The sequence below is a fragment of the Acinonyx jubatus genome, chromosome X, assembly GCF_027475565.1.
Source record: "Acinonyx jubatus isolate Ajub_Pintada_27869175 chromosome X, VMU_Ajub_asm_v1.0, whole genome shotgun sequence".
Lineage (NCBI taxonomy): Eukaryota > Metazoa > Chordata > Mammalia > Carnivora > Felidae > Acinonyx > Acinonyx jubatus.
The window spans coordinates 56,194,509-56,207,259 of NC_069389.1; positions in this window are offsets into that span (position 1 = coordinate 56,194,509).

The window sequence follows — 12,751 nt, forward strand, 5'->3', positions numbered from 1 at the left end:
TTCAAAATTGCCCATCTCAATTTTGTAAGACTGTTAATAGTACTAATACAATGAATTTTAAAAGATGTCATAGGTTCATAGCAACACTTTAAAAAGGCCAGGGTGGGGAGCTCTTCTTTATAGAAGAATGCCAGCTAATAAATCTACAAAAAATGTTAGAATTAGAAAATCATCATTTTGGGGTGCCTGGGTGGCTCAGTTGGTCAAGTGTCCAACTTCAACTCAGATCATGATCTTGTGGTTCATGAGTTCAAGCCCCATGTCGGGCCCTGTGCTGACAGCTCAGAGCCTGGAGCCTGCTTTGGATTCTGTGTCTCCCTCTCTCTCTGCCCCTCCCCTGCTCACGTTCTGTCTCTCTCTCTCAAAAATAAATAAAAAAATGTTTTTAAAAAGAAAGAAAATCATTATTTTACACTGACCAAAGTAATAACTGATTCAGACAAGGATCCTTAATAAATGATCCTTGAATGTTGGGAAACAGGATATTCACATGATCCCAAAGTACTACCCCACAGATTACATATTTTTTAAGTTTTTTCTAAATGTTTATTTTTGAGAGAGACACACACACACACACACAGAGCATGAGCAGGGTAGGGGCAGAGAGAGAAGGAGACACAGACTCTGAAGCAGCCTCCAGGCTCTGAGCTGTCAGCACAGGGAGTGATGCAGGGCCCAAACCCACTAACTGTGAGATCATGACCTGAGCTGAGGTCAGACACTTAACTGACTGAGCCACCCAGGTGCCCCCAGATTACATGTTAATTACACAGGAAAAGATACCTCTATTAGTTTTCTGTTTCTGCTATAACACATTACAAACTTACTGGCTTACAACACAAATTTATTATTGTACACTATGTAGGTCAGAAGTCCGGCACTGCATTACTGGATTCTTTCCTCAGGGTCTCACAGGGATAAAACCGAAGTCTCTGCATTCCTTTTTAGATACTATGGGAAAGAATCCACTTCCAGGCTCATTCAAGTTGTTGGCAGAATTTAGTTCCCGGCAGCTGTAGCACTGAGGTCCCCATTTCCTTAACATGTAGTCTTCTCTATCTCTAAGCCACAATGCATCAAATCCTTCCGCTTTGAATCTCTGTCACTTCCACTCTTCTACTTTTTTAGATATATTTTTTTAAGATTTATTTACTTATTTTGACAGAGAGAGAGAGGGAGAGCATGAGCAGGGGAGGGTAAAAGAGAGACACGGAGAGAGAGAATACCTAACGGGCTCCGCACTGCCGATGCAGGGCCCAAACTCACAAACCATGAGATCATGACCTGAGCCAAACCAGGACTTGGACACTTAACTGACTGGGCCACCCAGGTGCCCCTCTCATCTTCTACTTTTAAGGCCTCATGTGATTACAGTGGGCTCATTGAGATAATCCAAGGCAATCTCCCTATTTTAAGAATTAGTAACCTTAATTACAACTGCAAAGTCCTTTTTTGCTATGTAACACATTCACTGGGAGAAAAGATCATGGGGGTCAAAATTCTGCCTACAACACAGAACCTTTACAGTAGAGAGATCTGGGGGAACCACCTTAACCAAATTATCAAACTTAGAATCACAAATACTGGAACAAACTGACATTATGGGACTCTAGTTATGATGTAATGAGAAGTACATATCATCTACGACATTTTTTTGCCAAAAAATTTTTACTCTGAATCTAGTCACAAGGAAATAATCAGACAAATTCAGCTTGTGAGACATTCTACAAGACAAAAGACAACTAGCCAGAACTCTGCAAATGTCTTGAAGACAAAAGAAAAAGAGCAGAGGGGCTATTTTAGATTAAAGAAGACTAAAGAGGGGCGCCTGGCTGGCTCAGTCAGAAGAGTGTGTGATTTGGAGCTCCTGGGTGGCACAGTCGGTTAAGTGTCCAACTTCAGCTCAGGTTATGATCTCGAGGTTCATGAGTTCGAGCCCTGAATCAGGCTTTGCACTGACAGTATGGAGCTTGCTTGGGACTCTCTCTCTCTCTTTCTGCCCCCCCCCCCCAATTGCACACATGGGTGCACTTTCTCTCTCTCTAAAAATAAATAAATAAACTTAAAAAAAAAGAAGAGCATGTGACTCTAGATCTTAAAGTTGTAAATTACAGCCCCACATTGGGTGTAGAGATTACTTTAAAAAAATAAAATCTTAAAAAAAAGGAGACTTGGGACACCTGGATAGCTCGTTTGGTTAGGCATCCCACTCTTGATTTCAGCTCAGGCCATGAATCTTACAGTTCGTGAGTTTGAGCCTCACTTCCAGTTCAGCGCTGACAGTGTGGAGCCTGCTTGGGATTCTCTGTCTCCCTCTCTCTCTGCCTCTCCCCAACCCACGTGCATGCACTGGCACACTTGCACACATTCTCTCTCTCTCTCTTCAAAACTAAATAAACATTTTTTAAAAAGGAGACTAAAAAGACATGATATTATAAAGTGCATATTCCTTAATTGGAACTTTACTTGATATCAAAAAACAGCTATAAAGGACATTATTGGGACTATTGGGGAAATCTGAATGTGGATTGTGTGTTACATTATATCGTATCAACATTAACTTCTCCTGCAGGAAAATGGCATTAAGGTTATGTAGCAGAATGTCCTTTTTCTTAGGAGATATGTGCTAAGGATGAAGTGTCATGAACTCACAAATGGTTGAGCAAAATAATGTGCATACATGTGTGTGAACATGCATGCACATGAAAAGTGTGTTTAGAGGGAAGAAGAGAAAGCAAAACGTGGCAAATGCTGGGGTGCCTGGATGTCTCAGTCGCTTAAGCATCTGACTTTGGTCACGATCTTGCAGTTTGTGGGCCTGAGCCCTGGGTCGGGCTCTATGCTGACAGCTTGGAGCCTGGAGCCTGCTTCAGATTCTGTGTCTCCCTCTCTCTGCCCCTGCCCCACTTGTGCTCTCTCTCTCTCAAAATAATAAACATTAAAAAACATTAAAAGTAAATTCTTAAAAAAACATGGCAAATGCTGACAATTGATGAATCTAGGTGATCAGTATATGGGTATCCATTATACTACTCAAGTTATCCAGAAGTTTGAATGTTTTAAAAAATTTCAGAATGATCACCCTTTTATAGATAATATCTCACTTTTTCTACTTAACTCTGTAATCCAGTTGGAATTTTCTTTGGTGTATGAAATGTGATATATATGTTATATATAATATCCATATGTATTATATATAATTTGAATTTTTGTCAAAATACAAATCAGCTGGCCTAATACAATTCATTAGTCATTCTTTTCTGAACTGTTTGATGATGCCCACTTTATCATATAGTAAATTCTTAAATATACTAGCATATAGTATGAATTTTCCATTTTTCCATTGATCTATGTCTACTATTGGGCCAGCACATTAAATTTGGTTTTCATTTTTTTTTGTTTATTTTTTAAGTAAGCTCTATGCCCAAAGGGGGGGTTGAACTCATGACTTCGAGATCAAGAGTCGCAAGTTCTACCCACTAAGCCAGCCAGGTACACCTAAGTTAAAATTTTAAAAATTGCAAAACTAGGGGCACCTGGCTGGCTCAGTGGGTGGAACCTGTGACTCTTGATCTCGGGGTCATGAATTTGAGCCCACGTTGGGGGCTCAAATTAAAACTTTTTTAATTAAAAAAAATCACAAAAGCAAAACATGTTCATGAGAAAGAAAGTAAAAATCCACTCCCACCCAGTGTGATAGCCCCACTGTTAACAGTTTATTTTGTTTTCTTCCAGATTCTGTGTTTATATAAGAAACTATATGTGTAATATAAACACATATATTCTTTAAAAATATGAATATGATTATAATATACATATTCTTCTGCTCTTTACTTTTTTTTCTTAAAAGTATACTTTGGATACTTTGGTACTTTCCAAACCAGTACTCATAGATACCACCCCCCCCCTCACTTTTTTAAATGGCTCGCTCCTGTTCCACAGTTTGGAGGACCCATAATTTATTTAGCCACTGCCCTATTTATGCACATTCATGTAGTTTCTAAGTTTCTTTTCCCAGCACAACCTTGGAAATAATAAGTGCTTTGCCATATTTTAACATTTGTTAAAGCAAGACTTGCTCTTTTCACAAAGTACTTCAAGCAGTTTATTTTTCAAAGTCATTTTAAGTCATTTCTGCTATAATGCTTATTTAGAAAACGAGAATTTGTTCCAAAGCAAGTGATGTATCAGGCAACAATTTGAGCAAAATGCGAATCTCGCCTTTGCTTATGTGTAATTCATGTGTGGGAAACAGTAAATGAATGCAGCAAACTGCACCCAGATTAACCAAGCCATGCAGGAATACACATAATGAACACACTACATACACTGCAGACATCTACCAGCTACATCAGTATGTTATGAGTCACACCCATCCACATCTGGTGTTACAGCTTTCTGTCAAATTTCAGAAAACTCCTTTTCCACAGCTTCACAATAATTCACAAGCTAAAACCATTCAATGCCCAATTCCACGAGTGCACTTTAGGTCTTCTTCAAGGTAACTTGCATATTTATTGTAGTATTCATAGGTTTCTTATCATTTAACATGTGTAAAGTTGTGATATCCATTTTTATTAGCCTCCTATCTTTTTTATGTCACTGACACAGATTTTTAGCGTTGTACCTCTAATCCTACCTTACCTATAACCCATGTGGCTTTGGTTGCACAATTCTGCATAGCTGGGTGATTTTTAAAAATGCATATTTTGGGGCACTTGGCTGGTTTAGTTGGTTAGGTGTCCACCTCTTGATTTTGGCTCAGGTCATGATCTCACCGTTTGTGAGATCAAGACCTACACCAGCCTCCACACTGACAGTGCAAAGCCTGCTTGGAATTCTGTGTCTCCCTCTCTCTCTGCCCCTCTCCCACGTGTGCTCTCTCTCTCTCTCTTTCTCTTTCAAAATAAATAAACTTGAAAAAAAAGAGGGGCGCCTGGGTGGCTCAGTCGGTTGGGCATCCAACTTCGGCTCAGGTCATGATCTCGCGGTCCGTGAGTTCGAGCCCCGCGTGGGGCTCTGTGCTGACAGCTCAGAGCCTGGAGCCTGTTTCGGATTCTGTGTCTCCCTCTCTCTCTGACCCTCCCCCGTTCATGCTCTGTCTCTCTCTCTGTCTCAAAAATGAATAAACGTTAAAAAAAAAAAAAGAGAAATGCACATGTTGCTTAGAGCAGAATTGACTGTATTGAGTTTCAAGAAAAGTTTTGTTGAGGCTCTGAGTAGAATCACAATAAATTCATAAATTTATTTTAAGAGAATTAATATTCTTTTGTAAGAAGTAAACTCTGCACCCAATGTGGGGCTCAAACTCACGACCCTGAGATGAAGAATTGCATGCTCTATTTACTGAGCCAGCCAGGTGCCCCTATAGAACGAATATTCTTGTATTTAGTTTTTCTTTTTTTATAATGTTTATCTTTGAGAGAGAGAGAGAGAGCGAGAGAGCAAGCAGGGTAGGGACAGAGAGAGAGGGAGACACAGAACCTGCAGTGGGCTCTGTGCTGACAGCAGAGAGCCCAAGGTAGGACTTGAGCCCAGGAACTTCAAGATCATAACCTGAGTCAAAGTCAGATGCATAACCGACTGAGCCACCTGGACACCCCTATAGTTAGTTTTTCTAACCGGAAACAAAAGATATTTCTATTTCTCAGTTAAGCTTTATAGTTTTTCTTAGGCCATACGTATCTCTCATTGAGCTTATTTCAAAATATTGTACGCATATATGTTAATTACTATCATGCATAGGATCTCTTTTATTTGTTTTTTTTTTCTAACTGGTTAATTATGGTGTACAAGATTGCTACTGATTTCTGTATATTTTTCTTACCTGGGAAATACTTAGGCATACAACCACGTCATCTGTATTAGTTTTGTCTCTTCTTTTCAAATATTGATTCCTCTCATTTCTCTTTCAAATCTTATGGCACTAGCCAGGACACCCAACACAATATTAAGTAATAATGGCAATAACAGGCATCCTTATTTTATTTGCAATTTAAAAGGGAATACATATGGTGACTGTTTGGGGTTCTCTCTACCACACTGAGAAAACATCCTTCAATAAAAAAAAGAAAGAAAAAAGAAAACATCCTTCTATTTCTATTTTTTTTAATTACTTTATTAGGAATAGATGTTTACAACATTGTTCCACATAAGATGTTTTCTTTCATTTTCAATTCTTTCTTTTATTTGGCATCATGTCAGCCACAAGTGAACATTTCAAACCTCTAGGCTTTTGCCCATGCTGTCTCTTGTTTAAAATGTTCCTCCTTTCTCAGCTTAAAAGTGCCTACTCACGTTTCAAGACTGTATTACGCAGGCCTTTTTTCTATTACAACAGGCAAAAATCCTTCGCTCTATTGTACACCTGAAACTAATATAACAGTGTATGTTAACTATACAGGAATAAATATTTTTTAAGTTTATTTTTATTTGAGAGATAGAGAGAGCTTGTGCAAGCAAGGGAGGGGCTGAGAGAGAGGGAGACAGAATCCCAAGCAGGCTCTGTGCTGTAAGGGCAGGGCCCGACACAGGGCTCAAAGGAACAGTGAGATCATGACCTGAGCTGAAATCAAGAGTCGGACGCTTAACCAACTGAGCCACCCAGGCGCCCCCAGGAATTGAAATTTTAAAAAAGGAGAGACAGAAATCCAACTCAAATTACTAGAAGCAAAAAGGAGACTGTATTGGCTTACGCAATCAGAAAGGGTAAGGAAAATGAACCTTTTTTTTCTTTCTGCCTCCTCACTGCTCCTCTATGGAAAGAAAACTGATGAACGTGACTAAAGACTTTAAGAGGAGGTACTGGGTATGCATAGTTCAGCTCTTCCTGTGTTCCCGGTTTTGAGGCCATAGTGCCAGCAGATGGGGTGCGTTCTGATTTGCTCTCTGTGAGGGTAGCTTAGGTTGTCTAACTAGGTAAAGTGTCTCTAATTCAAGAACTAGAATTTAGAATTTTAAATGTAATTTGTAGTGCATTTTTCTCATTATAGAATACCCATATGATCACTCTAGAAAATGGAAAAAAAATAGAAATGTATAAAGAAGAAAAAAAGTTTCAATTATTCATAACTCCCAAGCCCTAAGAAAACCATTGTTAATATTTGAGTATTTCTTTCCAATATTTTCCTGCATATGTTTATAGAATTAGGGTCACACCAACTATTGTATCTTGCTTTTTTTACTCATATTGAAAATTTTTCCTGTTGTAGGGGCTGAACTGTGTTTCTCCAAAATGTGTATCTTGAAGCCCTAACTTCCAGTACCTCAGAATGTGACTGTATTTGGAGATAGAGCCTTTAAAGAAGTGAAGTTAAAGAGGCCATTAGGGTGGGCCCTAATCCAATCTGACTGGAGTCCTTAGGAAATTCAGACACAGAGAGACAACAGAGATGGGCACATACTGAAAAAAGATCATGTGAAGACACAGTGAGAAGGCGGCCATCTGCAAGCCAAGGAGAGAGGCCTCAGAGGAAACCAAATTGCCATCTTGATTTGGGACCTCTAGACTCCAGAACTATGAAAAACTAAATTTCTATTCTTTAAGTCACTCGGTCTGTGTTATTTTATTGTGGCAGTTCTAGTAAACTATTAAACTTGCCATTGAATAGTCTACAAAATCTACTGTAATATCCTTTTAAAGTATCCTAAGGGGCACCTGGGTTGCTCAGTCGGTTAAGCATCTGACTCTTGATTTCCACTTGGGTCAGGATCTGAGAGTTCTTGAGAAGGAGCCCCACAGTGAGATCGAGTCCTGCATTGCGCTCTGCAGTGAAAGCATGGAACCTGCTTGCAATTTTCTCTCCCTTTCTCTCTGCCTCTCTTCTGCTCTCTCTCTCCCAAAATAAATAAACTTAAAAAAATAAAGTATCCTAAAATAACCATTAAGGTAAATTTATGCTGTTTTCACATTTTCACTATTATAAATAATGTTTCAATGAATAGGAAATTGGATATTCATATATATATATATATATATATATATATATATATATATATATATAAATTTTTTTTATAAGTAAGCTCTACACCCAATGTGGGACTTGAACTCACGACCCCAAGATCAAGTGTCACACACTCTACCCGACTGAGCCAGCCAGGTGCCCCCTCTTTGACATATTTTTCATTAAACATGAATAGTTGAGGAGCACCTGGGTGGCTAATCAGACTCTCGGTCTCAGGGTCCCAAGTTCAAGCCCCACCTTGGGCATGGGGCTTACTTTAAGAAAATTATAATTGGATTAATTCCTCTACTGCACTCTGCAGAAATTTGTCTGTTCTCAAGGTCAAGCGTAGTGATACACTCACAAATTCTCACTTTGGGTTCCATTATTCCTATTCTCAAAGAACACAACTTTCTGGTAACTTCAAACTGACTATAATACGATGAAGTGAATTCATTCTATATCAGTTATATTCCACATTCCCATTGTGAGGATTAGCCCTCCATTAGATCTGAGAATTTCTCTGGGCTCTTCCTTAGAGGGGAGAAGATATTCAGGTTCCCTTGATAAAAATTGTAGAATGTCCTTGTCTCATAAGTACTACGCTTTGCTCAGAGGGTGACATTTCGTAAGTCTGCTCCCCACTCTTGGGAATGCACTACCCCAAAGTAGGAAATAAACATGGGTATAAATTTGAGTTAGAGGAGAAGGTGGCAACAATTCCATAGACAGTGTAGTATATTTAACCTATCCCACTGTGACTCAGGTATTCAGGCTCCATTAGTTTCTGCCACGAGAAAGTCTTTGTGATACCATAATTTAAAATAAATATATGTGCTTGGTCTTCACCCCTCTGACACTGAGCTCTTAAAACCCTTGGAATTTCCTAAGTGATTAGAATGATCAAGGTGTCTTTTGTTATGTTAATTAGTGGCTTTTGGACCACACCTCAGGTTGAGAGCTGGTTACCATGAAAACCAACCACATGATTACAGGGTTGGAACTTTTTTCCATCCCCTGGTCTCAGGGGAGTGGAAAGTGATGGAGGATGAATCAATCACCAATAGCCAGTGATTTAATCAATCATTCTATGATATGAAGCCTCCATAAAAGCCTAAAAGGACAGGGTTCAGAGAGCATCAGGGCTGGTGAACATGTGGAGATTTGGAGAGACTGATACCCTAGATACCCTTGGAAGCTCCAAGCCTTTTCCCTGTACTTTGCCCTATGCAACTTTTCCATCTGATTATTCCTAACTTATATCCTTTTGTAATAAACTGGTATCTGGTAAGCAAAATATTTTTTTGAGTTCTGTGGGCCACTCTAGCAAATCAGTCAAACCCAAGGAGGGGGTCATTGGAACCTCCAATCTATAGCTGGTAGGTCAGAAGCACAGGTGACAATTTGGACTTGGAATTGGTTTCCGAAGTTGTGGGGAGTACAATCTTGTAGGACTGAGCCTATGGGATCTAATGCTATCTCCAAGTAGATAATGTCAGAATTGTGTGGAATTGTAGGACCCCCAGTGGTGTCTCAGAATTGCTTGGTGGTGTGGGAGAAAACTGACACATTGCAATTGGGTACAGAAGCATAGTCTTGAACCATATGTACCTGTCAAGTACAGCTAGGTCAGGGAAGGGGCCCCATAAGCTGCAAAGGACATAGGGAGGCCTATGATCATAACTCTATCCTTAAGTGAGAAAATATGGAAGAACAAACTAATGGTTGCCAGAGGGCAGGGGGTGAGAGATGATAACTAGATTTATTGTGGTAACCATTTCATAACATGTATAAATATTGAATCCCTATGTTGTACACCTCAAACTTTGTATGTCAATTATTCTGCAATTAAATGAATGAATGAATGAATGAATAATTTCTAGAAAAGAAAATAAGATCAGAACGTACCTCAGAGGGGGCTTGAATTTTTTTTCATGGAGACCTCAAATCATATGTTACTTAGATATCTTATGCTTAAGTCCTCTGAAGAATTTCTTGTTGCTGATTACCTTGTTTTACATTTTATTCATTCAACAAAAATAATTATTGAGTTTCTATTACATGTCAGGCCCTGCACTAAGATGTGAAAAGTCAAGGTCTTCAAAGACTTCACAGTCTAGTGGGGAGGATGAGCATGCGAGCAGATATTTCCAATGCACTATAATAAGGGCTATTAAATCTCAAAAGAAAGAATAATCCACAGTGTATTCAGGGAAAAGGGCAGAGAAAAGCCATCCAGGGAGAACTCACAGAGGAGATGAAACCTACCAAATAATCTACACGCTAGAATACTGATTCTAAATCAAGAAGATGGGATTTAATGGTAATAAATATTTTTAAAAATCATATATTGTTTATTTATTTATTTATTTATTTTGAGAGAGAGAGAGAGAGAGAGAGAGAGAGCGAGCATGAGCCAGGGGAGGAGCAGAGAGAGAGGAAGAAAGAGAGAATCCCAAGCAGGCTCTGCACCAATGCAGGGCTTAAACCCATGAACCTGAGACCATGACCTGAGCTGAAATCAAGACTCAGACGCTTAACCGACTGAGCCACCCAGGTGCCCCTCATGTATTCAGTTTAAAAACTTAATCTCAGGGGCGCCCGGGTGGCTCAGTCGGTTAAGCATCTGACTTCTGCTCAGGTCATGATTTCACAGTTCATGGGTTCAAGCCCCACATTGGGCTCTCTGCTGTCAGTGTGGGGCCCACTTCGAATTCTCTGTCCCCTTCTCTCTATGCCCCTCCCCCCCAAAATAAATAAACAACAAAAATAAATAAACAGTTAACCTTAGGGCACCTGGGTGGTTCAGTCAGTTGGGCATCTGACTTCAGCTCAGGTCATGATCTCACAGTTCATGGGTTGGGGCCCCACAACAGGATCTGTGCTATCAGCTCAGAACCTGGAGCCCAGAGCCTGGAGCCTGCTTCAGATTCTGTGTCTCCCTCTCTCTGTGCCCCTACCCCGCTAATGCTCTCTGTCTCTCAAAAAGAAATAAACGTTAAAAAAAATTAAAAATAAATGAATAGTTAACCTCAAAGGGGTTAAATGGAGTGCACTGACTTAAAATGATATTAAGAAAACCAGTAGGTATTCATTTATGACAAGCTCTAAATGGGTCAACAATTTAAATGTATTAGTTTTCTATTCCTGTGTAAAAAATTACCACAAATTTAGCTACTTAAAAGGATCCCATTTATTACCTCATACTTTCTGTGGGTCAGGAATCCCATCACAGATTAGCTAGGTCCTTTTGCTTAGAATCCCACTAAGCTGAAATCAAGATACAGACCTTCCTTGACTTAGAAGAGGGTTATAGCACAATAAACTTATCATAAGTTGAAAATATTGTTAAGTCGAGAATGAATTTAATACACCTAACCTACATAGCTCGGACTTACAATATTTTCAACTTATGATAATATGTCAACTTATGACATAACCTCCTTCTAAGTCAAGGAAGATCTGTATCCTAGCCTACCTTAAACATGCTCAGGACATTTACATTAGCTTATAGTTGGGCAAAATCATCCAACACAGCGCCTATTTTACAAGGTGCTGAATAACTCATGTAATTTATTGAATAGTGTACTAAAAGTGAAAAACAGAATGTTTTCATGGCTACAGAATGGTTCTAAGTATATTGGTTGTTTACTCTTGTGATTGTATAGCTGACTGGGAGCGTGGCTCGCGGCTACCGCCCAGCATCATGAGATGCTAGTGTATCACTAGCCTGGAAAAAGATCAAAATTCAAAATATGGTTTCTACAGAATGTGTATCTCTTTCACATCATTGTAAAATCAAAAAATCGTAAGTCAAACCATCATAAATCGGGGACCATCTGTATAGGCCGGGGCCGGCGGTCTCATCTGGAGCTTGGGATGCTCTTCCAAGCTCACATAGTTGTTGGCAGAATTCAGTTTCTTATAGTTGTTAAGACTGAGATTCTCAGCTCCTAGAGGCCACCAGCAGTTCCCTTCACATGGTCCTCTCCATAGACAGTTTATTGTACAGCAGTTTGCTTCTTCAAGGCTAACAGGAGAGTTTCTCCAGCTCTGTTTCTCCGGCTCTTATGTAACCTAAAGTAATCATGAGAATGAAAAATCATCACTTTTACCATATTCTTTTTTTTAAGATTAATTTTATTTTCAGAGAGAGAGAGAGAGAAACAGTGGGAGAGGGGGCAGAAAGAGAGAAAGAGAATCTTAAGCAGGCTCCATGCTCAGTGCAGAGCCCAATGCGGGGCTCGATCCCACGACCCTGGGATCATGACCTGTGCTGAAATCAAGAAGCAGACAACTAATTGAGTCACCCAGGTGCCCCCACCTTGGCCATACTCTATGGATTAGATGCAAGTCACAGATTCTACCTGCACTCAAGAGAAAAGGATTATACAGTGGGTGAAGAATTGGGGGTCATTTTAGGGTATGTCCATCATAGTAAAGCAGGCTCTAAATATGATAAAAAAAAAAAAAGTAAAGTATCCATATTGTTCATTCAAACAACATTTACAGATGATTGCAATGGGCAAGGAACTTCATCCCTATACTTGAGGACAAATAGGTAGCTATCTAGAAATAAGTAAGTTGGATACATAGATACTACTTACACCAAAATACAGCAAAAATAGATTACGTTTGGATGAAAACAATTTTAATATAAAAATGAAACCATAATGTAATAGGTCAACTTATAAGATATCAGAAAGCTGATTGTATATAAGTTCAGCTTAAACTCACCTCTCATGAATAATTAAGATAAAAGTTTATGTAGTTCCCTATTAGGGTTATCGGAAATTACTAACTGCCCT